General features: G+C 51.2%; 1 protein-coding gene across 3 annotated transcripts in view; it reads right to left on the bottom strand.

The window, feature by feature from the left end:
• Positions 1-26,327, bottom strand: part of SPATS2L (spermatogenesis associated serine rich 2 like) — a 71,634-nt gene extending 45,307 nt beyond the window's left edge. For 2 of the 3 annotated variants that reach the window (XM_039912768.1, XM_039912769.1), the window contains exons 1-3: positions 26,227-26,327; positions 16,969-17,052; positions 7,344-7,505 (exon numbers count right to left, since the gene is read on the bottom strand). The gene's annotated coding sequence lies outside the window, so the exon portion shown is untranslated. Of the gene's footprint in view, positions 1-1,484; positions 1,552-7,343; positions 7,506-16,968; positions 17,053-26,226 lie in introns of those variants that run through there. The other variant, XM_029069684.2, reaches the window with a different exon arrangement.
• Positions 26,328-26,680: the final 353 nt, after the last annotated feature.

Genomic DNA, 26,680 nt, shown 5'->3' on the forward strand with positions numbered 1-26,680 from the left:
ATTATATTATTATTATTACCCACAAGGAGTTACAGTCTAGAGGTTGAGGTCTGTGAGCGCCCTGTGGGACGGGGCTGTGTCCAACCTGATTGTCTCTATCTGTTGCCGAATTGTACATTCCAAGCGCTTAGTCCAGTGCTCTGCACATAGCAAGCGCTCAATAAATCGATTGAACGTATGAATTATCTTGCGTCCGGATAGAAGATGCGCTTAGAACGGTGCCCGGCTCGTAGTAAAAGCGCTTAGCAAATACCACGGGGGGAAAAGAAAGGATCGATTGGAGGGGGATGGGCGAGTGGCCCACACCTGCTTTACCAGGGTCTTGGGCTGGATCCCTGTTGCTCAACGGGACCGAGACCCCCCGAGGCCGGCCGGCCGACCCGCCTTCCCTCCCTCCCTCTCCCGCTGAAGAGAAGCGGCGGGGCTTAGTGGCAAGGGCACGGGCTTGGGAGTCAGAAGAGGTGGGTTCTAATCCTGGTTCTGCCACCGATCGGCTGTGTGGCTCTGGGCAAGTCACTTCACTTCCCCGGGCCTCAGTTCCCTCATCCGTAAAATGGGGATTAAAACTGTGAACCCCACGTAGGACAACCTCATTACTCAAGCGCTTAATATGGTGCTCTGCACACAGTAAGCGCTCAATAAATATGATTGAATGAATTCCCCTGTATCTCTCCAGGTGCTAAGAGCAGTGCTTGGAACATACTAAGCGCTTAACAAATAGACTGTGAGCCCGTTATTGGACAGGGATGGTCTCTGATGCCTAATTGTACATTCCAAGCGCTTAGTACAGTCCTCTGCACATAGTAAGCGCTCAATAAATACGACTGAAAGAATGAATACCCTCATTATGACTATTATTATTTCCTTCACTGCCGCTCCCTGCTTCTCCCTTCAGTCGGTCAGTCGATCGATGGTATTTATTGAGCACTTACGTGTGCAGAGCACGGTACTAAGCACTTGGGAGAGGCCACTAGGACAACGGAACAGATGCATTCGGGGCAAGGAAGTCTCCCCCAAAGTAATAATAATAATAATAATGGTATCTGTTAAGTGCTTACTATGTGCCAAGCACTGTTCTAAGCGCCGGGGTAGATACAAGGTCATCAGGTTGTCCCACGTGGGGCTCACAGACTTCATCCCCATTTTCCAGATGAGGGAACTGAGGCCCAGAGAAGTGAGGAGACTAGCCCAAAGTCGCACAGCTGATAAGTGGCGGAACCGGGATGAGAACCCACCGTCTCTGACTCCCAGACCCAGGCTCTCTCCACTCCCCCCCTCCCGCCCACCCTCCAGCAGCCGACTTCCGAGTGGGACGACGGTGGGCTCGTGGAGGCCGAGGGGGATGCGATGAGACCCCGACCTCCCGTCCGAGACCCGCTCCCACCCGGACCGGGCCCGACCTCCCGCCCGCCTGGGCGCTTAGCGCCGTGCCGACCGAGTCCTGCACCATCTCCGCGGGGTCCAGAGCGGGGGGACCGACTCACTTGCGGGGGTCTCGGGGGTTCCCGAGGCAGCGCAGCCAGCCGCCGACCCCGGACGGAAGGCGAGAGGGAGGACGGGGCCGGTCCCGGGCCTGCCGTTCCACCTGGAAGGCCGGGAGGAATGCCGAGGGCGGAGGGCCAGCAGGCCCGGAGTCAGGTGCAGGGCGGGGCCGGGAAGCCTGCCGGACGGCTCCCGGGCCCTTTCCGGACTCTCCTCCCCTGGCGTCGCCAGCGGTGAACTTTGACCTCGGCCGGCCCGGGAGCCGGGCGGCCGACTCCGGGCCTGGGGTCACCCCTCTTGACCGTGAGCCCGCTGTGGGTGAGGAACGTGTCTGGTAGACTGTTCTACTGGACTGTCCCGAGCGCTTAGTACAGCGCTCTGCACATGGGAAGCGCTCAATAAATACACTTGACTCACTGACTGACTGTGAGACGGACAGGTCAGCGGCAGGGGCAGTTTCTGGGTGCGGGGAGGCTCGACAATCACAGAGCCCAGGTCGCCTTCTAATAATAATTCTACTTGTTGAGCACTTACTATGTGCTAGGCACTGATTCTAAGCACTGGGGTAGATTCCCAGTAATCAGAGAAGCAGCGTGGCTCAGTGGAAAAAGCCCGGGCTTGGGAGTCAGAGGTCATGGGTTCGAATCGCAGCTCTGCCGCTTGTCAGCTGTGTGACTGTGGGCAAGTCACTTCACTTCTCCGTGGCTCAGTGACCTCATCTGTAAAATGGGGATTAACACTGTGAGCCTCATGTGGGACGACCCGATTACCCTGCGTCTATCCCAGCGCTTAGAAGAGTGCTCTGCACATAGTTAGCGCTTAACAGGTATCGACATTATTAATCAGATCGGGCACCTCCCTGGCCCCCAAAGGGCTCACATTCCTAATCCCCATTTGACAGATGAAGGAACTGAGGCCCAGAGAAGTGAAGCGACTTGCCCAAAATCACACAGCAGACACGTGGCAGAGCCGGGATTAGAACTCGGGTCCTTCTGACTCCCAGGCCCCGACTCTAGCCGCTAAACCATGCTGCGTCTCAGCTGCTTCTAATTCCGGTCAGCACAGAGGGCTGCCAATCTGGTTATGGGTTCTAATCCCGGCTCCGCCACTTGTCTGCTCTGTGACCTTGGGCAAGTGACTTTACCTCTCTGTGCCTCAGTTACTTCATCTGTAAAATGGGGATTGAGACCGTGAGCCCCACGTGAGACAGGGACTTTGTCCAACCCGGTTTGCTTGTATCCACCCCAGGGCTTAGTCCAGTGTCCGGCACTTAGTAAGCACTTAACCAATGTAACTATTATCGTTATTATCCTTTTCTCAATCACACCCACAGGGAAGAGAGATCACGTTACCAGGTGGAGCATCTTAGTGGGATTGAGGTGGTCACGTGTAGAGAAGCAGCGTGGAAAGAGCCCGGGCTTCGGAGTCAGAGGTCATGGGTTCGAATCCCGGCTCTGCCACTTGGCAGCTGGGACAACCTGATGACCCTGTATCTACCCCAGCACTTAGAACAGTGCCCTGCACATAGTAAGCGCTTAACAAATACCAACATTATTACCATTCGTGGAAAGTGAAGTGATTTGCCCGAAGCCACACAGGTGATAAGTGGAGGAGTCAGGATTAGAATCCAAGACCTGTGACTCCCAAACCTGGGCTCCTTCCACTATGCCGCGCTGCTTCTCCAGATGAGGTAAATGAGGTCCAGAGAAGTGAAGTGACTCACCCAGGGTCACACAGCAGACGAGCTGCAGAGCCGGGATGAGAAGCCAGGTCCTTCTGACTCCCCGGCCCGGGCTCCGGCCACTAGGCCACGATCCGTTGCAAGCGTAATCGGCGTGTGAAGAAGCAGGTAAATGCCATCATTATCGAGAAGCAGTGTGGCTCAATGGAAAGAGCACGGGCCGGGGACTCAGAGGTCATGGGTTCAAATCCCAGCTCCGCCGCTCGTCAGCCGTGTGACTTTGGGCGGGCCGCTTAACTTCTCTGTGCCTCAGTTCCCTCAACTGTAAAATGGGGGAAATCCGCCAGTGCCCCACATGGGACAACCTGATGACCCTGTATCGTCCCCAGCGTTTAGAACGGTGCTTTGCACAGAGTCAGCGCTTAACAAATGCCATCATTATCATTATTAACCAGGAAATGTGGAGAAGAATAATAATAATGAAGAATTATGGTACTCGTTAAGCACTGACTCTGTGCCAAGCACTGGAGCAGATAGAAGATCATCGGGTTATGTTTGGTCTGCCGGAGCGGGTGACCCCGTCCACACGTGGGCCTGGTTTTGATATCTGTCTCCCCCCTTCTAGACTGGAAGCCCACTGTGGGCAGGGATTGTCTCTCTTTATTGTTGTACTGTACTTTCCAAGCGCTTAGTACAGTGCTCTGCGCACAGTAAGCACTCAATAAATACTATTGAATGAATGAATGGAAGGCCTCGTGGAGGAGATGTGCGCGATCAATACGATCAAATGAAGTTGATTTTCCCGCCGGAGGGAAGCCCGAACCCATGAGCGAGCACGCAGACCAACATCTCTCCCACTCCAGCGAACCCCAGCCGGACCCTGGGGAACGGGAATGTGCTGGGAGGCAGAGAAATCCTGGATTCAGCGTGACTCGGTAGAAAGAACCCGGGCTTGGGAGTCAGAGGACCTGGGTTCTAATCCTGACTCTGCCACTGGGCAGCTGTGTGACTTGAAGCAAGTCACTTCACTTCTCTGTGCCTCAGTTCCCTCATCTGTAAAATGGGATTAAGACTGTGAGCTCCACATGGGACAACCTGATGACCTTGTATCTACCTCCAGTGCTTAAAACAGTGCTCGGCATATAGTAAGCGCTTAAAAATACCATCATTATTATTATCATTTCACTTCTCTGTGCCTCAGTTACTTCAAGTGGCCCAGTGGTAAGAGCCCAGCCTTGGGAGTCGGAGGATATGGGACAGAGGTCAAGACTGTGAGCCCCACGAGGGACAACCTGATGACCTTGTATCTCCCCCAGTGCTTAGAACAGAGCTTGGCACATAGTTAGCACTTAACAAAAACCATTATTCTTCTTATTACTACCCGCTGTGTGTGTGTGTGTGTGTGTATGCCTCGGCCCATCTCTCACACTTCTGTCTCTCAGTGTCTCTCTCTCCAGCCCATCTCTGTCACTCTCTCTGTGTTTCTGCCCCATCTCTGTCTCTGTCTGTGTGCCCCTGTCCCCTACTTACTCTCTGTGTGTCTCTTTCTTTTTGGATTTCTCTCTCTCTCTGTGTCTGCGTTCGAGGATATGTTGTTATTGGCTGGGGGCGGTTTCTGATCTCCCTTTCTGTCATTCTGTTCCTCTCCCCCCACACCTTCCTCTTCCTCTCTCTCTTTTCTCTCTTTCTTTCTCTTTCTCTTTTTCTCTCTCACTCTTTCTCTTTTTCTTTCTCTTTCTTTTTTTCTCTCTCTTTCTCTCTCTCTTTTTCTTTCTCTCTCTCCTTCCCTCCTTATTCCTTTCTTGGCATCTTAGCCAAACCTCCCTGGAACCCTGGACTCTCTCCTGCCCTGAATCTGGAAAACACAGTCTCTTCCCACATACTGAATATTCCTCAAGAATCCACAGACCTTTTTTCCCCCCAAAAAACCCTAAAAGCAGTCGATTCATTTTATTCAGCTACATTATCAATAAGCCTCACTGTATCTCTGTTTTAATGCTGAACACTGAACTATCACCATGTTCCACGTGTGGGGAAATTGCCATTCTTTGGAAATTGAAATTTACTTTCGACACTTAAACTAGGCAAAGAGCGGAATCTCGCTATCGTTTCTACGACTTAAAGATTCTTGCTAAGTACTCCCGGGCCATACTCCACGGCAACCCTCCCGAATGGATGAAATGATAATCCTTCTCTTCCTGCAATATCAAAATGGTCAACTTTAATTTCCTATTTTTTTTTTAAATGTACGTTTTCTTCTGGGCAGCCTCTCCAAATACCTGAGGCGTTTCAAATTTTTTTCCACAGACTCCGACTGCCTCAAGGAAGTCTTGGCCCAGAGCAAGACTGTAAATGAATTTCCTCCGGAGACTGCCGGATTTCCTGCGCTGGTGGATCGGGTCACTGGGCAGGGAATCTGTCTGTTTCTTGTTGTACTAGACTCTCCCAAGCACTCAGTATAGTGCTCTGCACAAGGTAAGCGCTCAATAAATACGATCAAATGAATGTTGGGCTCCGGTTCTCTGGGATCAGACTGGGGCCTCTGTTCTCGGCCTGTGTTTTCCCGATGCAACAAAGCCTCCGGACAGACCTGTCTGGAGTCATTGCCAGCAGCGGGGGACTGGCTTTCGCCGAGCAAAAGCTTCTTTAGAAAAGGGAGACGGGAGGCAAAATCAATGAGACCTCGCGCGAAGACCCCGAGCTTAGGAGTCGAAGGACCTGGGTTCTAATTCCGGCTCCGCCACTTATCAGCTGTGTGACCTTGAGCAAATCCCTTCACTTCTCTGGGCCTCAGTTACCTCATCTGTAAAACGGGGATGAAGTCTGTGAGCCCCACGTGGGACAACCTGATTACCATGTATCTACCCCAGGGCTTAGAACAGTGCTTGGCATGTGGTAAGCGCTTAACAAATACTATAATCATCCCCTTCTAGACTGTAAGCTCATTGTTGGGTAGGGATTGTCTCCACTTCTTCCTGAATTTTACTTTCCAACCACTTAGTACAATGCTCTGTACACAGTAAGCGCTCAATAAATTCATTCATTCACTCATTTAATCGTATTTATTGAGCACTTACTGTGTGCAGAGCACTGTACTAGGCGCTTGGAATGTACAGTTCGGCAACAGATAGAGACAATCCCTGCCCAGTGACGGGCTCACAGTCTAAACATACTAAGCGCTGGGGTGGATGCAAGCAAATCAGGTTGGAGACAGTCCCTGTCCCTCATGGGGCACACAGTCTTAATGCCCATTTTACAGGTAGATAACTGAGGCCCAGAGAAGCAAAGTGACTTGCCCAAGGCCACGCAGCAGACAAGGGGCAGAGCGGGGATCAGAACTCACGACCTTCTGACTCCCAGGCCCGGGCTCTATCCATTACGCCATACTGCTACTCATATGAATAGTTGGCACATAGTAAGCAGTTTAAAAGAAGGAACAAAAGCAAAAAATTTGTGGCTACACCAACATAAACAGTAATAACAATGATAATAATAATAATAATAATAACGGTATTTGTCAAGTGCTTATTATCTACCAGGCACCGTACTAAGCACTGCAATGGATATAAGCAAATCTGGTTGGACACAGCCCCGCCCCACATGGGGCTCACAGTCGCGATCCCCATTTGACAGATGAGGTAACAGGCCCAGAGTAGTGAAACGACTGCCTAAGGTCACACAGCAGATAAGTGGCAGAGCCGGGATTAGAATCCAGATCCTTCGGACTCCCAGGCCTGGGCTCTGTCCACTAGGCCCTGCTGATTGTCAACACTGTTTCAGACTACTACTTGGCCCCTGACAGAGGGAATCAAGTACAGCACCCGGCACATGGTACCGCTCAATAGATAGCGCCAACCGACCGATTGGAGAAAGAGGGCGATGGAACACCCAAACCACTTCTCCGCACGGGGTCCGTTAATCGCTCTCAGTGATTCTCACGTCTCGCCTTCCTAATTTAAACAACGCATTGCCGGGAACCTTGAGATTTCCGCAACTTAATACAATTCGTGATTCCGTCCCCACGACGGAAAGCCAGAAACGAGATCGGATTCCGGCGGCAAGCGGGTGGAGCCGGTAGAAAGCGACTCTACAGTGAAAAGACCCGCCCGGTGGGGATGAGGAACGGAGACTTAAACGAAGAGAATAATCACGCCGCAGAGGAAACCGGCGCTTGACTCACCGAGTCGATAAACGTGACCCTAAGGCCCAGCCGAAGTAGGTCTGTCGAGGTCGAAACAAAACGTCTGCCCGTGGTTCTTTTTTCCAAGGCTGAAGCGACGAGGAAACGAGGCTTAAACGCTGCGCTTCAGCGAAAACTTCTTTAAACGATTCCCTTTTGCACCTATGGGCCGGAAATAGGTTCGAGACCGATTAAAGGAAATTCTTTGGCACCCCGTGGGTGGCGAGCATATGGAATCGGTTATTACAGGAAGCGATGCGGGCTGGAGATATCAATAGGCTCCCGACGTGAGGGTGGAACTTCGTGGATGTGGGACGCGAAATGTGTCGTCGGTGGGAAAGGGGGAGTGTCTGAAGGTATCAGCAAGGGGGTCTTCGACGACGAGAAAAGTCGTCACTCCTCTCTGGGTCGCAGGCTTCTTGTGGAAGGGGAGCCTGTCTGCCCCCTCTGTGGTATGGTATCCTCCCGAGCGCTTAGTACGGTAACCTCTACCTACTCAGCGCCCAATAAATACCATTGATGGATTGATTGATGCAATGGGAGGCAACCATCACCTTGCCCCCTACAAATATCTTGAGGGGGCCCTCGTTGTCCATTTTCCTATTTTGATTCATGAGGCGGGAGTTTTTTAATGGTATTTACTATATGCCAGACACCCTACTGTGCGATGTGGTAGATACAAGGGAGTCAGGTTGGACACGGTCCATGTCCCACCCGGGGCAGGAATCGGTAAAGCTCCTCGTGGGCGGGGAACGTACCAACTCTGTTGCGTTGGACTCCCCCAAGTGCTTAGCACAGTGCTCTGCATGTAGTGAGCACTCAATAAATACCACTGATTGACAGTAAGCTTGTTGCGGGCAGGGACTGTATCGGTTACGATGTTATACTATCCGCTCCCAAGCGCTGCACACAGTAAGCGCTCAATAAATCTGATCGATCGATCGATTTAATACCACCGATTGATTGTAAGCTGGTCATGGAGAGGGACTGTGTCTCTTTTCTTGTTATACTGCCCCCTCCCAAGCGCTTAGTACAATGTTCCGCTCAATAAATACAACTGATTGGTTAATTAAATACCAGGGATAATAATAATAATGGCATTTGTTAAGTGCTTACTATGTGCCAAGCACTGTTCTAAGTGCTGCGGGGGAACAAGGTAATCAGGTAGTCCCACATGAGGCTCACAGTCTTAATCCCCATTTTACAGATGAGGAAACTGAGGCACAGAGAAGTGACGTGACTTGCCCAAAGAACCCATGACCTCTGACTCCCAAGCCTGGGCTCTTGCCACTGAGCCACACGTCAGATCATCCCAGAACTCTGTGCTGCCTTGCCCTTGCCTTGCTCTTTCTCACAAGTCTGAGATGGGACCGGCCTCAGAGCAGTGACGTGTGCGGGCCGGGGTGAAGTAGGAGATCGGTGGACTGAAGTTGTAAAAATAATAATGATTGTGGTACTTGTTGAGTGCTTACTATGGGCCAGGCCCTGTACTGAGCGCTGGGGTGGATCCAAGCAAATCGGGTTGGACACAGTCCCTGACCCACGTGGGGCTCACTGTCTCCATCCCCATTTTACAAATGAGGTAACTGAGGCACAGAGGAGCAAAGTGTCTTGCACAAGGCCACACGGCGGACAAGGGGCGGAGCCGGGAATAGAATCCAAGACCTTCTGACCCCCAGGCCCAGGCTCTATCCACTAGGCTAAGAGCCCGAGCTCGGGAGTCAGAGGTCGTGGGTTCTAATCCCAGCTCCGCCACTTGCTATTGTTTTTGTCCGTCTGTCTCTCCCGATTAGACCGTGAGCCCGTCACTGGGCAGGGATTGTCTCTATCTGTTGCCGAATTGTCCATTCCAAGCGCTTAGTACAGTGCTCTGCACATAGTAAGCGCTCAATAAATACTATTGAATGAATGAATGAACTTAGCTGTGTGACTTTGGCCAAGTCCTTTCACTTCTCTGGGCCTCAGTTCCCTCATCTGTAAAATGGGGATGAAGACAGTGAGCCCCACGTGGGACAGCCTGATCACCTTGTATCTCCCCCAGTGCTTAGACGAGTGCTTGGCACATAGTAAGCACTTCACAAATACCAGCATTATTTCTTCTACACTGTGAGCCCGTTGTCTGGTAGGGATTGTCTCTATTTGTTGCCGAATTGCACTTTCCAAGGGCTTAGTACAGTGCTCTGCACGCAGTAAACGCTCAATAAATACGATTGAATGAATGCTTCCCTTTGGCCCTTCTCGGGACGAAGTCTGAGGCAGGCAAGGATAACACCGTATGCTCACCGTGGGCAGGACCTCTGTCTGTTCACTGGCCCACAGCAAGCGCTCAATAAATACGGCTGAATGAATAACAGAGTTCTGAATCGCTGTGGGAGCCTTTACTTTGAGCCGTTGAATGATTTTCGTATTAAGAAGCGATCAGTCGAGGAACCGCAAACGTATCTTTGTTAGGAAGCCAATATTCTGTAGAAACGTTTCCGGTTTCCACCTCCATCTCTGTGAGAAGTGGTTTTTGACGTTAAAAAAATTCTTAATAACGCTCTGAAATTGGGCAGTCGTGGACAATGTGAACCGTATCCCACGGGGAATGAGTCGGATTTCAGCTCAGCCTCCTCTGTAGGCCCGGCTCCTTTAGACCGACCTGACCATCTTCTACCTAGAGCACTGGCTGGGAGTGGAGACCTGAGTTCTAATCCCGGTTCCCGCCTCCTGCAGGCTGGGTGACCTTGGGCAAGTCACTTATCTGGGCTTCTTTATCCTCATCTGGAAAATGGGGATACCAATCCCCGTTCTCCCTCCTATTTAGACTGTGAAGCCCCATGTGGGAGAGGGACCGGATCTGGCCAACCCAGTGACCTGATGACCTACTTGGTTGAGAAAACTGAAACCATCAGGCGTGATGTCCCTACAATCTGCTCCTGGCCAGTCGCCCCGCTGCCCCCCATCTCTTCTTCAACTATCCCATCTTTCCCAGTGGGATCTCAAGAGGAGATTTCCTGCTTTTCTACTTGCTTTGTTTTTTTGTCCGTCTCCCCCTTCTAGACCGTGAACCCTTTGTTGGGTACGAACTGTCTCTATTTCTTGCCGAACTGTACCTTTTGAGTGCTTAGTATAGTGCTCTGCACACAATAAGCCCTTAACAAATATGATTGAATGAATGAATGCTTTCTTTCAGAATCCACCCCCCTCCACCTGCGCATCCAATCTCAACCTTTAGCACCTTCCCTTCTTCCCTCCCTAACTGCCATCTTCCACAGTTGGCTCTCCATTGGCTTCTTCCCCACTGCTTTCACACATGCCCGTGTCCTCCCCATCCTAAAAAAAACCCCTCCCTCGACCCCACGGCTCCCTCCAGTCATCTCCCCATCTCCCTCCTACTGTTCCTCTCCAAACTCCTTGAGCGAGCAGTCTACACCCACCGCCTCCACTTCCTCTCCTCCGATTCTCTCCTCAGCCCCCTCCAATCTGGCTTCCGTCCCCTTCGCTCCACAGAAGCGGCCCTCTCAAAGGACACCGATGATCTCCTCCTTGCGGAATCCAACGGCCTCCACTCCATCCCGATCCTCCTCGACCTCTCGGCTGCCTTCGACCCCGCGGCCCGCCTCCTCCTCCCGGAAACGTGATCCAACCTCGGCGTCGCCGACACCGTCCTCTCCTGGTTTTCCTCCTAGCTCTCTGGCCGCTCCTTCTCAGCCTCCTTTATGGGCTCCTCTTCTGCCTCCCGCTCCCTAACTGTGGGGGTCCCTCACGGTTCAGTTCTGGGTCCCCTTGTCTTCTCCCTCTCCACCCACTCCGTCGGAGAACTCATCCGCTCCCATGGTTTCAACCACCACCTCTCTGCGGATGATTCCCGAAACTCCCTCTCCAGCCCCGATCTCTCTCCCTCTCTGCCGTCTCGCACCTCCTCCCGCCTTCGAGACGTCTCGACTGGGATGTCCTCCCATTACCTCAAGCTTAACGTGGCTAAAACAGAGCTCCTCATCTTCCCACCCAAACCCTGACTTTCCCATTGCTGTAGACAGCACCATTATCCTTCCTGTCCAAAAGGCCATAACCCTGATGGCATCCTTGACTCCTCTCATTCAACCCATATATTCAATCCATCACTAAATGCAGCTGGTTCAACCCTCGCAACAGTGCCAAAATCCGTTCTTTCCTCTCCATCCAAACACCTACCACATTAATCCAGACCCTCGTCCCGCCTCGATTATTGCATCAGCCTCCTCGCTGAACTCCCTTCCTCCTGTCTCTCCCCACTCTAGACCAGACTTCACTCTGCCGCCCGAATCATTTTTCTACAGAAACGTTCAGGCCACGTTCCCCGACTCCTCGAGAACCTCCAGCGGTTGCCCATCCACCTCCACGACAGACAGAAACTCCTCATTATCGGCTCTAAAGCCGTCAATCCCCTTTCCCCCTCCTACCTCACCTCACTTCTCTCCTACTCCAACCCGGTCCGCACACTTTCCTCCTCTAATGCCAACCTCCTCATTGTCCCTCCATCTCATCTAGCTCGCGGCCGACCTCTCGCCCACATCCTGCCTCTGGCCTGGAACGTCCTCCCTCCTCATTCCCGACAGACAGTTGTGTATATATCTATCATTCTATTTACCTATTTTGGTGCTATTGATGTCTATCTACTTATTTTATTTTGTTGTCTGTCTCCTCCCTTCTCGACCGCGAGCCAGTTGTTGGGCAGGGATTGTCTCTCTTTATTGATGAATTGTACTTTCCAAGCGCTCAGTCCAGTGCTCTGCACACGGTAAGCGCTCAATAAATATGACAATGAATAAATGAACAAATTCTCTCCTCCGCTTCGAAGCCGTATCAAAGGCCCATCTCCTCCAAGAAGCCCTCCCTAAGTCCTCCTTTCCTCTTCTCCCACTCCCTTCTGCGTCACCCAGACTCACTCCCTTTATTCATTCCCCCACTGGGCCCCGCAGCCCTTACGTCCCATATCTGTCATTTCTTTATTTAGATTCATGTCTCTCTCCCCTGCTAGACTGTAAGCTCGTGTGGGCAGGGAATGTGTCTGTTATATTGTTATATTGTACTTTCCCCAGTGCGTAGTACAGGGCTCTGCACACAGTGAGTGCTCAATAAATACAACTGACTGAGCCGGGATTGGAACCCAGGTCCTCAGGCTCCCAGGCCTGTGCTTTATCCACTAAGCCATGCTGCCGAGGTGAGGCCCGGAGAAGTGAAATGACTCGCTCAAGGTCACACAGCGGACAAGTGGCAGAGCCGGGATTAGAACCCATGACCTTCTGAGTCCCAGGCCCGAGCTCTACCCACCGGCCACGCTGCTTCCCCCGCAGTATTGTCTGGTTCTACTTTTGATTCTATGTCTTATTTCCCAAGTAAGCTTAAAAGCGGTTTCTAAGCGCAGATCGTACCGTTATTATTTTAGTGTCCGTCTCCCCGACTAGACGGTAAAATTCCTCGAGGGCAGGGATCACCCCTACCGTCTATATTTTCCTCTCCCGCGCTCTCGGTACAGTGCTCTACCCAGAGCAGGCGCTCAATAAATACCATCGACTGATTTCACAGCAACAGTATCGACGCTTTGATTTGCCGCTTGAATTCCGCGTCCTAAAGAACTGACTATAACACCCGCAAATCTCAAGCCGAATAACTGCCGGTAGAGGGTTCAGCTCAGGTTCAGCTCAGGGGTCGGTTCCTAGAAGCGAAACTAATAATAAATTCTCCTCAGAATTTTCCGCGCAAAGCGTTCGGCTAATAATACACTTGAGATTTTGTTCAGAACAAACACTGAGAAATGGAGGAGAGTTAAAATGGTTGTGTTATTACCTCCAAGGCCCACAGAGAAGCAAACCGGAGCTTGCCAAAAGAAGCATTTTTGAAATGTGTACAACACGGGGAATGGTCACTGTATCATTTTGCATGAGATAAGGAATTTTGACGACCGTTCCAGAAACGCCATCTCAATAAAAACACGAAGCAAACTCCCTCCCCCCGATTCCTTGCCCTCAGAAAGAAACCCCAACCGGGTTGTTCTTCCCAGATGCCTCAGATACAACCGTTACTTTCTCAGGGAAGTATTACGTTAAACTACTCTTAACGATAACACGGATTTCTACCTTCAGACTCATGGAGGAATTCTTCTCTAGGGGTTTTCTCTTCAGAGAAGCCAAAAACTTCCAAAGCGCTGGAGACGTGCAGGGGGGTTGGAGGGAAGGGGATGGATGCCGGGGTGGGGAGAAGGAAAGAGGGAGAGGAGGGTTGGAGCAAAGAATTCGTTCATTCATTCATTCGATCGTATTTATTGAGCGTTTGCAGCGTGCGAAGCGCTGTACGGAGCACTTGGGGAGAGCACAGTGGAACGATAAATAGACACATTCCCTGCCCACAACGAATTTACAGTCTAGATCCGGAGACGGACAAAAGGAGAAGGAGCGTGGCTCAGTGGAAAGAGCACGGGCTTTGGAGTCAGGGCTCATGAGTTCGAATCCCAGCTCTGCCACTTGTCGGCTGTGTGACTGTGGGCAAGTCACTTAACTTCTCTGTGCCTCAGTTCCCTCATCTGTAAAATGGGGATTAAGACTGTGAGCCCCACGTGGGACAACCTGATTCCCCTATGTCTACCCCAGCGCTTAGAACAGTGCTTGGCACATAGTAAGCGCTTAACAAATACCAACATTATTAAAAATAGAAATAAATAAAGGGAAAGAGAGAGGTGGAGAGAGGAGAGAAGGACCGTGGTGGAGTGGGTAGAGCCCGGGCCTGGGAGTCAGAAGATCATGGGTTCTTATCCCAGCTCAGCCACTTTCATTCATTCAGTCGTATTTACTGAGCGCTTACTGTGTGCAGAGCACTGTACTAAGCGCTTGGAAAGTACAATTCGGCAACAGAGACAATCCCTGCCCAACAATGGGCTGTGTGACCCTGGGCAAGTCCCTTCTCTCATCTGTAAAATGGGGATGGAGACTGTGAGCCCCACGGGGGAAGGGGACTGTGTCCAACCCGATTTGCTTGTATCCACCCCAGCGCTTAATACAGTGCCTGGCACATAGTAAGCTCTTAACAAATATAATTATTAATATAATTCAGGGGCATCACCCCACAGATCTGCCTGTCACTTGCTTTGAATCAACTCCTATAACAGGGAGCAGTGTGGCCTAGAGGAGAGAGTCCAGGGCTGGGAGATACAGGGAGCCTCCACTCTAAATGGGAAGACAGATGTTTATATAGTTCATAGATATATATATATAATATTATATATTATATAATAATAAAAATGGTGGTATTTCTTAAGTGCTTACTATGTGCCAAGCACTGTTCTAAGCGCTAGGGAAGATACAAGGTCATCAGGGTGTCCCACGTAGGGCTCACAGGCTTCATCCCCCCTTTACAGATGAGGGAACTGAGGCCCAGAGAAGTGAAGGGACTTGTCCAAAGTCACACAGCTGACAAGTGGCAGAAGCGGGATTAGAACCATATAGCTATATATGTCCTCTCCCAAGTGCTTAGTACAGTGCTTTGCACATAGTAAGCGCTTAATAAATATGATTGAATAAATGATTATGGTCATAATTATAATCATTATGGTGTTTGTTAAGTGCTTACTATGTGCCGGGCACGTATTAACCGCCGGGGCGGATTCAAGCAAATCGGGTTGGACGCGGTCCCTGTCCTACGTGGGGCTCCCGGTCTCCATCCCCATTTTACAGAGGAGGTCACTGAGGCCCAGAGAAGTGAAGTGACTTGCCCAGGGTCACACAGCAGACAAGAGGCGGAGCCGGGATAAGAACCCAGGACCTCCTGACTTCCGGGCGCGTCCTTTAGTCGCTAGGCCATGCTGCTTCCCAAAAGTGTTGTGGGGCTGAGGGAGCGGGGGAATAAGCTCGCTGCGAGCTGGGAATGTGTCTGTTTATTGGGCTGTACTCTCCTGAGCGCTTACTGTGCTCAGAGTATTCATTGGATCGTATTTATTAAGTGCTTACTGCGTGCAGAGCACTGTACTAAGCGCTTGGGAAAGGACAGTACAACAATAATACAAAATGAGCTCACAGTCTGGGGGTGGGGAGGCGGGGGAGACAGACATCAATACAAATTAATCAAATTACAGATAATAAGAATGATGGTATTTGTGAAGTACTTACTATGTCCCAGACACTGTACTAAGCGCTGGATTTGGATGAAGTGTGGTCAGTCGGCGATGTTAGTGGAACTGCTCACCCTGTAGTGCTTTTCCCGCATAATAACCGCTTAATGCCCTATTTCATTTTTTTAATTACACTTGCTTATTTGTTTTTCCATTGTCTCACCATTTCCATTGGAATCTGTTTTTTTCCCAGGACCCGGGGTCTTTTTCTTTCCTTTCGTCCCTCCTAGTTAGACTGTGAGCCCCTCGGGGGACAAGGACTCTAACCAGACCCGATGATCTTGTATCTCTCCTTAATCATTAATAACAACGAATTATGATGATAATTGTGGTATTTGTTAAGAGCTTACTAGGTGTCAGGTACTGTCCTAAGCGCTGGGGTGGATACGAGCAAATCGGGTTGGACACAGACCCCGTCTCACGTGGGGCTCCGGGTCTCCATCCCCATTTTCCAGATGAGGCAACTGAGGCTCAGAGAAGGGAAGCAACTTGCCCAAAGTCACACAGCAGACAGGTGGCGGAGCCGGGATTAGAATCCATGACCTTCTGACTTCCAGGCCCATGATCTACCCATAGAGAAGCAGCGTGGCTCAGTGGAAAGAGCCCAGGCTTGGGAGTCAGAGGTCCCGGGTTCTAATCCCAGCTCTGCCGCTTGCCAGCTGTGTGACTTTGGGAAAGTCACTTCACTTCTCTGGGCCTCAGTTATTTCATCTGTAAAATGGGGATGAAGACTGTGAGCCCCACGTGGGACAACCTGATTATCTTGTATCCCCCCAGCGCTTAGAACAGTGCTTTGCACGTAGTAAGCGCTTAACAAATACCACCATTATTATTATTATTATTATTATTAGGGATTGTCTCTATCTGCTGCCAAATTGGACTTTCCAAGTGCTTAGTACAGTGCTCTGCACACAGTAAGCGCTCAATAAATATGATTGAATGAATGAATGAATTAGGCCATGCTGCTTCTCTATCCCTTTATGAATCCCTGCATTCAGTCCAGTGCTTGGCACATAGTAAGCGCTTAACAGTAAAGAAGCAGCGTAGCTCAGTGGAAAGAGCCTGGGCTTGGGAGTCAGAGGTCATGGGTTCGAATCCCAGTTCTGCCACTTGACAGCTGTGTGACTGTGGGCAAGTCACTTAACTTCTCTGTGCCTCAGTTCCCTCATCTGTAAAATGGGGATGAAGACTGTGAGCCTCACGTGGGACAATCTGATTCCCCTGTATCTCCCCCAGCGCTTAGAACAGTGCTCTGCACCTAGTAAGTGCTTAACAAATACCAACATTATTATTATTATTACCACCATCACTCTTACTACTGATACAGATTCCCTTTGCGACGGACCAACCAGCCGACACGGTCATTTCCCCGAACCCGGACATGGCAAGAGGAGGTGGAATTCTACTCTCCAAGCACTTAGTACAGTGCTCTGCACAGAGTAAGCGCTCAAGAAATAAGGTTGAATGAATGAGTGAAAGAATGAATCTTTGGTCACTTACCTCGGACCAGGCAACGTCTCAGAGTCCCTGGGATTTGTAGTTTGCCTGAAGATCCTGTGTGGCTTGTGTCACAGGGGTTGGATTCTGTGAAAAAGTCGTAAAAAAGGCAAAGAAAATGACTTTTGAGGAAATTCTCCGGGCTGAGCCAAGCGTATCCAAGATCCTCTGGACCCTCAGGATCTTCTGGGCTTCATGGATCCTAACATTAGTGACAAAGCCCTGGTCTTGAGAGGGATTTAAGTCAGTCAGTCCTATTTCTTAATAATAATAATAATGTTGGTATTTGTTAAGCGCTTCTTATGTGCCAAGGACTGTTCGAAGCACTGGGGTAGATACAAGGTAATGAGGTTGTCCCATGAGGGACTCACAGACTTCATCCCCATTTTCCAGATGAGGTCACTGAGGCACAGAGAAGTGCAGTGTCTGGCCCAAAGTCACACAGCTGATAAGTGGCGGAGCCGGGATTAGAACCCATGTCCTCTGACTCCCAAGCCTGGGCTCTTTCTCGCCGCCAATCCCTGGCCCACATCTTGCCTCTGGCAGTTCTTGGCACGTAGTACGTGCTTAATACGTACCATTATTATTATTATTATATTATATATTATATTATTATTGGTCTACTTGCTGGACTCCCCGCCTCGAGCCTCTTCCCAGCCCGCTCTCCACTGCACTCTGTCGCTCGGCCCGTCTGCCTGAAACCTCCCTCTTATTTTTATTTTTTAAGGGCACTTGTTAAGTGCTTACTCTGCACCAGGCACTGTTCTAAGCGCTGGGGTAGGTGCCGGCTAACAGGTTGGACCCAGTCCCTGTCCCCCAAGGGGCTCACGGTCTTAGTCCCCATTTCCCAGATGAGGGAACTGAGGCCCAAAGAACTGAAGTAACTTCATTCATTCAATCGTATCGATGAGCGCTTTCTGTGTGCAGAGCACTGTACTAAGTGCTTGGAAAGTCCAATGCGGCAACAAATAGAGACGATCCCCACCTGACAACGGACTCACCGTCTAGTGACTTGCCCAAGGTCACCCAGTAGACAAGCGGTGGAGCCGGGATGAGAACCCAGGGGCTTCTGACTCCCAGGCCCGGGATCTACCCACTCCACCACGCTAGCAAAATATCGTGGATCGGTGACGAAGCCGAGCTTAATGTGGAAATAATAATAATAATGTTGGCATTTGTTAAGCGCTTCCTATGTGCCGAGCACCGTTCTAAGCGCTGGGGTAGATACAGGGTCATCAGGTTGTCCCAAATGAGGCTCACAATCTTAATCCCCATTTTACAGATGAGGTAACTGAGGCCCAGAGAAGTGAGGTGACTTGCCCACAGTCACCCAGCTGACAAGGGGCAGAGCCGGGATTCGAACCCATGACCTCTGACTCCCAAGCCTGTGCTCTTTCCACTGAGCCACGCTGCTTCCCAAAAAAATAATGATAGCATTTGTTAAGCACTTACGATGATGTGCCAAGCACTGTTCCAAGCGCTGGGAAGATGCCAGGTAATCAGGTTGTCCCACGTGGGGCTCACAGTCTTAATCCCCATTTTCCAGATGAGGTCACTGAGGCACAGAGAAGTGAAGTGACTTGCCCAAAGTCACACAGCTGACAAGTGGCGGAGTCGGAATTAGAGCCCAGGACCTCTTGCCCCCAAGCCCATGCTCCTTCCATTGAGCCACGCTGCTTCACCTTTCTCTTACCACATTCGTTCATCCTCACATTCATTCAATCATATTTTTTGAGCACTTACTGCACGCAGAACACTGTGCTAAGCGCTTGGAAAGTACAATACAGCAATAGAGAGAGACAATCCCTGCCCACACCGGGCTCCCATGTCCCCCGGGGGGCCGTGCCCTGGCTCTTTCCAAACTTCCCACGAAGCAGCACGGTCTAGTGGCAAGAGCACAGGCTTGGGAGTCAGAGGTCGTGGGTTCTAATCCCGGGTCCGCCACTTGTCTGCTGTGTGAACTCGGGCAGGTCACTTCACTTCTCTGGGCCTCGGTTACCTCATCTGGAAAACGGGGATTGAGACCGTGAGTCCCACGTGGGACAGGGAGTGGGTCCAACCTGATGACCCTGTATCTACCCCGGCGCTTAGAACAGTGCTTGGCACATAGTAACTGCTTAACCAATACAATAACAGTAATTATTATTATTAAACTGAATGCCGGTTCAACATGACTACCGCTTAGTATCATCCTCTGCCTCTCTGGCTCCTGTCTCTCCCTGCTCCCGGCCATACTTCACTCTGCTGCCCGGATCATTTGTCTCTCCCCTTTTCAGTCTGTACTTCACTCCGCTGCCCGGATGATCTTTCTACAGAAAGGCTCTGGGCACGTCACCTCCCTCCTCAAAAACCTCCAGTGGTTGCCCATCAACTCTTCGCATGAAGCGAAAACTCTTCACTCTTGGCTTCTAAGCCGTCCATCCCCCGGCCCCCTCCGACCTCACCTCCCTTCTCTCCTTCTCCATTGCAGCCCGCACGCTCCGCTCCTCTGCTGCCGCTCACCTCCTCACGGTCCCCTCTTCGCGCCCGTCCCGCCGTCGACCCCCGGCCCACGTCCTCCCGCTGTCTCGGAACGCCCTCCCTCCTCACGGCCGCCAAACTAGCTCTCGTCCCCTCTTCAAAGCCCTACTGAGAGCTCACCTCCTCCAGGAGGCCTTCCCAGACTGAGCCCTCCCTTTCCCTCTGCTCCTCTTCTCCTCCCCATCGCCCCAACTCCCTCCCTCTGCTCTACCTCCCTCTCCACCCCACAGCACTTGTGTATATATGTACGTATTTATTATTCTATTGAAGGCCCATCTCCTCCACGAGGGCTGCCCAGACTAAGCCCCACGTTTCCTCATCTCCCACTCCCTTCTGCGTCGCCCTGACTCGCTCCCTTTGTTCTTTCCCCCCCTCCCAGCCTCACGCCACATATGACCATGTCTGCCATTCATTTCTTTCTATTAATGTCTGTCTCCTCCCTTCCTGGAGGCTGTAAGCTGGTTGTGGGCAGGGAACGTGCCTGTTTATTGTTGCACGGCACTCTCCCGAGCGCTTAGTACAGAGCCCTGCACCCAGTAAGTGCTCAATAAACTTGACCGAACCAATGAATGAATTTAGCCAAGTACTCGGCACACATTAAGTCCTCAATAAATACGGCAGGAGCCGAGTGCCGGGTCTTGGTTTCGAGTAGCGGAGCAGAAACCCAGTGAGGCGTCGCAACTGTCGAGGGTGAACCGTAGTGAAGCGTAGTCCCCTCAGCACTGTGCTCATTTGTATATATTTCTATTACCCTATTTATTTTGTTAATGAGGTGTACATCCCCTTGACTCTATCGTGATTAAGTTGTCTTGTTTTTGTCCTTCTGTCTTTCCCGGTGAGACTGTGAGCCCGTCAATGGGCTGGGATTGTCTCTGTTGCAGAATTGTACATTCCAAGTGCTTAGTACAGCGCTCTGCACATAGTAAGTGCTCAAAAAATACTACTGAATGAATGAATGAACTATCGAAAGATTTCTTCCCTAATTATTGCCCATTGAAAGAGCCCTCTGGGAGCCTTCAAAGGTTCATCCAGACCCCTTCTGAAAGAGCTCTTGGAAAGCCCACGATCACACAGCGCTGAAGCGATTTTTACGGAGGGGCTCCATTAAAGATCAACCTCCAAGAGTTATCGATGGACATGCATATCAAAATGAAAGCAGAAACCCAAGAAATCACTTGCCGCTTTTATCAAAAGGAAGAGAAAGAAACGGCATTATCGGGAGTAGCTAAGAGCCTCGTTAGCCACATTCTTCTCCCTGCTAAATAAAGGCCCATTTCTGGCATTTCGATGCTGTGTTTGGACGTCAGTCGATCGATCGATTGTATTTATTGAGCGCTTACTCTGTGCAGAGCACTGAACTAAGCGCTTGGGAGAGGACAACAGAACAATAAACGGATCCATTCCCTGCCGACAGCGAGCTTATAGTCTGGGGGGGAGGCGGACATTAATAGAAATGAATAATTTACGGTTATGAACACAGAAACCGTTCTGGGCCAGGCCTCGGAATTTAAAAAACTCTCAGAGACATTGCATTTGACATGTTTTCTTTTACGCTCTTCTTCCAAATTGGTTTGAACACAGGCTTATTCCCACACTCTAATTAGGGACTGCTGCACCGTTTGCCTTGTCTAAACAGAAAATCACGTCAGAGGCTTCTCTGCTCTTCCCCTCCAAGTTGAGAATTCAGCTAAAACACCATCACGTAAAGCTTTAAAGCCGTCTTCAGCGTCCATTCATTCATTCGATCGCATTCACCGTGCGCTTATCTGGGTGCAGAGCACTGGACTAAGCACTTGGGAGAGGACAGGACAAGAAAAAACAGACCCATCGTCTGCCCACAAAGAGCCTTGCTACACTAATAAGGCATATGCAATTGTCGTGATGTATTTAGACTACGGTTGCTGTCCCCCTGAAAAATTTCACATTAAGCATTCTACCCTGAAGAGCTCTTGTCAAATTGCCCTTTAAAATAACTGACTGTGACAGCTAATTTTCCTTTTCCTGAATGAGAAAATATGGCGCCTATTTAATCCCATCCCTGCCACCTATTACATATTGGGTTCTTAGGTTTCGGGTTTCAGGAAAAATCAGAAGCTGCCTAGAAGAGTTCCTGAAAAACTAATTGGAAAAGTACACCGACTTTATAAAAAAACACACCAAAAAAACCCCTTAAATCTTTCGAAAACCGCTACCTAGTCTCAGTCCTCAAAAACCCAAACCAAAAACAACTCCTCAGATCTTTCGAAACTGTTACCTAAACCCGCTCCCCCCAGAAAAGCATCAATTCAAATCTTTCGAAACCGCCGCCTAGTCTCCGTCCCAAGTGTGAAACGGCAGAGATTATATTTACCTTCCCTGGCCAAGGAAAGGCTTTCTAAAATGAACTAAAAAGGCTCCCAGTGACATTTCCAACTTGCCTTTTGTTTCTAACATTGAATTTTTTCCCTCAAAAGAGGGCTGCATGCTTCGGGGAAGGCATTTTTTCACAGTTTAAAGAATATCAAACTCTTAAAACACGGTTGACATGGCAGCGCTCTGCATACAGTAAGCCCTCAGTAAATCCCTTTGTTTGCAATTCTTGATATCGGGTTTGAGAACGGAATCGACATTACACAAACGCGCACTCCCTCGCTCAATCTCTCGCAGGGCAACGGATGTTTAGGCTTTGGAACATTTCTACCAGTTCTCATTCTAGGAACGTTTCCTCGATAAGTTTTAAGTGTCGGAAGTCCGTCGGCTAAAACCGGGTACGAAGGCGACTGAGGAGCCGGGACCTTTCCGTCTCTCTCATTCATTCCGTCGGGTTTATCGAGTGCTTACCGTGTGAGGGGCACTGTAATAATAATTATAACGATTAATAATCATGGCATTTGTTAAGCGCTTACTAAGTGCCAAGTACTTTTCTAAGCACTGGGATAGATAAAGGGCAGTCAGGTTGTCCCATGTGGGGCTGACACTTTAACCCCCATTTTCCAGGTGAGGTAACTGAGGCACAGAGAAATGAAGTGACTTTCCTAAGGTCACACAGCAGAAAAGCGGCAGAGCGAGGATTAGAACCCGTGTCCTTTGACTCCCAAGCCCGGGCGCTTTCCACTAAGCCACGCTGCTTACTCTGCAACAATAATAATGTCGGTATTTGTTAAGCGCTTACTATGTGCAGAGCACTGTTCTAAGCGCTGAGGGAGACACAGAGTAATCAGGTTGTCCCAGGTGAGGCTCACAGTCTTCATCCCCATTTTACAGATGAGGGAACTGAGGCACCGAGAAGTGAAGTGACTCGCCCACAGTCACCCGGCTGACAAGTGGCAGATCCGGCATTCGAACCCATGACCTCTGACTCCCAAGCCCGGGCTCTTTCCACCGAGCCACGCTGAACGCTTGGTAGAGTCGAATGCCACGATAAACGGTGACATTCCCTGCCCACAACGAGCTCACAGTCTGGGGGGGGGGGGGGGGAAAGCCGGACGTCGGGAGGGAAAAATCAAACGACAGATGTGGACGTGAGCCACGTAAGCGCGGCCAGGAGGGAGGGTCTCCATTCTCCGGCCCGGCTTCGGGCGGGAAGGGAGAGGGTCTCCGTTCCTCCCCTGGCACGGTGGCACCCCGGGTTCCTCTGGCCTGGTCTAGGCCGGCGCCATGTCCTGGAAACCCCGGGGGGAACTCGCTTGTTAATGATCCAGTTTGCACTTGGCAGAGGCAATCCCATCCGGCCTTTCACGTGGCTGGAAGGACGCACGACCTCTCCAAGCGTCTCCCCGTCGACGGCGCCCTCGCTCTTTTCCCCAAAGAGACGTACTGAACAGAGCTCCGCTAAGTTCATTCCTTCAGCCGTGTTTACTGAGCGCTTGCTGCGCGCAGGGCACTGTACTAGGCGCCTGGGAAAGCACGCTATAACAATAAACGGTCACGTTCCCTGTCCTCAAGGAGCCTTTTAGACCGTGAGCCCGTCGCTGGGCAGGGATGGTCTCTATCCGTAGCAGAATTGTACATTCCAAGCGCCTAGTACAGTGCTCCGCACATAGTAAGCGCTCAATAAATACGATTGAATGAATGAATGAATGAATGACTTGCCTGCTCCCTACCGTTACGGAAGCAAAGACTGAAAATTCCTTGTGGGGGAGGATGGTGCCTAACTCTCTTGCATGGTGTAGTGGGATCCCGGGCCTGGGAGTCAGAAGGTCATGGGTTCTAATCCCGTCTCTGACACTTGTCTGTTGTGGGACCTTGGGCAAGTCCTTTCCCGTCTCTGGGCCTCAGTTCCCTCACCTGTCAAATGGGGATGGAGACCGTGAGCCTCACGTGGGACAGGGACTGAGTCCAACCCGATTTGCTTGGATCCACCCCGGCGCTTAGTACAGTGCCTGGCACCCAGTGAGCGCTTAACAAATGCCACGATTATTATCCGTGGAAAGAGCACGGGCCTGGGAGTCAGAGGTCATGGGTTCTAATTCCGACCCTGCCACGTGCCTGCTTGTGACCTTGGGCAAGTCGCTTCTCTGTGCCTCAGTGACCTCACCTGTAAAATGGGGATCAAGATGGTGAGCCCCATGACGGGCATGGACTCTATCCCAACCGACGACCTCGTATCTACCCCGGCGCTTAGACCATTCATTCAGTCGTATTTATTGAGCGCTTACTGTGTGCAGAGCACTGCCCTAAGCGCTTGGGAGGGGCAGCATGGCATAGTGGACAGAGCAAGGGTCTGGGAGTCAGAAGGTCTAATTAGTTTCTAATTCTGGATTTGCCACTTTCAATCACTCATTCGGTCGTATTTATCGAGTCAACTGTATTTATTGAGCACTTACTGTACTAAGTGCTTGGAATGTACAACTTGGCAACAAATAGAGACAATCATTCATTCGTTCATTCATTCGATCGTATTTATTGAGTCAAATGTATTTATTGAGTGCTTACTGTGTGCAGAGCATTGCACTAAGCGCTTGGGCAGTACAACCTGGCAATAAATAGAGACTCTCATTCATTCGTTCATTCATTCAATCGTATTTATTGAGTGCTTACTGCGTGCAGAGCACTGGACTAAGTGCTTGGAACGGACAACTGGAGAAGCAGCGTGGCTCGGTGGAAAGAGCCCGGGCTTGGGAGTCAGAGGTCGTGGGTTCGAATGCCAGCTCTGCCACGGGTCAGCTGTGTGACTGGGCAAGTCACTTCACTTCTCTGTGCCCCAGTTCCCTCATCTGTAAAATGGGGATTAACTGTGAGCCTCACGTGGGACATTCTGATTACCCCGTATCTACCCCAGATACAGAGAAGCCCGAGATACCCCAGATACCCCGAGAAGCAGCACGGCTCAGTGGAAAGAGCACGGGCTTGGGAGTCAGAGGTCATGAGTTCGAATCCCAGCTCTGCCCCTTGTCAGCTGTGTGACTGTGGGCGAGTCACTTCACTTCTCTGTGCCTCAGTTCCCTCATCTGTCAAATGGGGATGAAGACCGTGAGCCCCACGTGGGACAACCTGATTCCCCTGTGTCTACCCCAGCGCTTAGAACAGTGCTCTGCACCTAGTAAGCGCTTAACAAATACCAACATCATTATTATTATTATTATTATTACCCCAGCGCTTAGAACAGTGTTCCGCACATAGTAAGCGCTTAACAGATACCAACATTATTACAGTTCAGCACCAGATAGAGACAATCCCTGCCCAACGACGGGCTCACAGCCTAAAAGGGGGAGGCGGAGAGCAGAACAGAACAAGTAGACAGGCACCAGTTCCATCAAAACAGAGAAACAGAGTCACAGATAGAGACAAATCATCAAGAAAATAAAAAGGGTAATAAATAATATCTACAAATATGCACAAGTGCTGCGGGGAGGGGAAGGGGGAAGGGCAGAGGGAGGGAGAAGGGGAATGGGGAGGGGAGGAGGAGCAGAGGGAAAGGGAGGGCGGAGTCTGGGAAGGCCTCCTGGAGGAGGGGAGCTCGCAGTAGGGGTTTGCAGGGGGGGAGAGAGCTACCTGAGGGATCCCTACCCAACAACGAGCCTCACCGTCCAGAACGGAGTGTGGCACATCCTAAGCGCTTCCCAAGGAGCAGAATTATCATTATTATTGTTGTCAAAAGAAAAACGAAGGGTCTTCCTCTGCCCCGCCTCATTTCACACCAACCGGTTCCAATGGGGGGATGGGATGGCATGGAAAGGGATGGGATGGAAGGGGAGGGGAGGGGAGGGGAGGGGAGGGGATGGAATTAGACTGATTCGACTGATACAGTCTAATCGATTAGACTGTAAGCCCCACAATGGGCAGGGATGGTCTCATTCTGTTGCCGAATTGTCCATTCCAAGCGCTTAGTCCAGGGCTCTGCACAGAGTAAGCGCTCAATAAATAGTAGTGAATGGATGGGACGGGACGGGACGGGAGGGGGTGAGGAGGGTCCGGGGCGGCCTTTCCCCTTCCCCACCAGGAGGGGGCGCCGCCGGCGGCCCGCGGCGGGGAAGCGCGGGGAGGGGCGCGGCGCTCGGGGGCGCGCACGCACGGTCGGGGGGCGCGCGCGCACGGCCCGCCGGGCCCCCGAGGGGAAGGGGGAGGGGCGGCGGGCTGGAGGGCCGCCTGGAGGAGGAGGAGGAGGAGGAGGAGGAGAAAGAAGAAGAGGAGGAGGAGAAAGAGGAGGAGGGCGGCTGCCTGTGCCCCTCCCCCCCTCCCCCCCCCGGCCTCTCCAAGCCGTGTCCCTTCCTTCCCCTCCCCCTTCCCCTTCCCGCGGCGGGCGGGCGGGCGGGCACTTACATTTACTTCTTCCTCGGGTCTGTGTGTGTCTCCTCTGGGGGTCTGTGTCTCCTCGCCCCTTTTCCCCCCCGCCTCTCCCTCGCTCACATCCTCCCTGTCCCCGTCCTCCTTCTCTCCCCTCCTCGCCTCTTTTCCCCTCCCTCTTCCCCCCGTGTCCCCTCTCCCCCCCCCTTTTCTTCTCCTCTCCCTCCCTCCTCCCTTCTCTCTCCTTCCTCTCTTTTCTTCTCTCCCCTCTCTTTCCTTCTCCTCTCCCTCCTCCCCCCCTCCGTCTCCTCTCCCTCTTTCCTTCTCTCTCCTTCCTCCCTTCTCTCTCCTTCCTCTCTTTTTCTTCTCTCCCCTCTCTTTCCTTCTCCTCTCCCTCCTCCCCCCCTCCGTCTCCTCTCCCTCTTTCCTTCTCTCTCCTTCCTCTCTTTTTCTTCTTTCTCCTCTCTTCTGTCTCTACTTTCTCCCTCCT

Source organism: Ornithorhynchus anatinus, chromosome 7 (genome assembly GCF_004115215.2).
Source record: "Ornithorhynchus anatinus isolate Pmale09 chromosome 7, mOrnAna1.pri.v4, whole genome shotgun sequence".
Classification (NCBI taxonomy): domain Eukaryota; kingdom Metazoa; phylum Chordata; class Mammalia; order Monotremata; family Ornithorhynchidae; genus Ornithorhynchus; species Ornithorhynchus anatinus.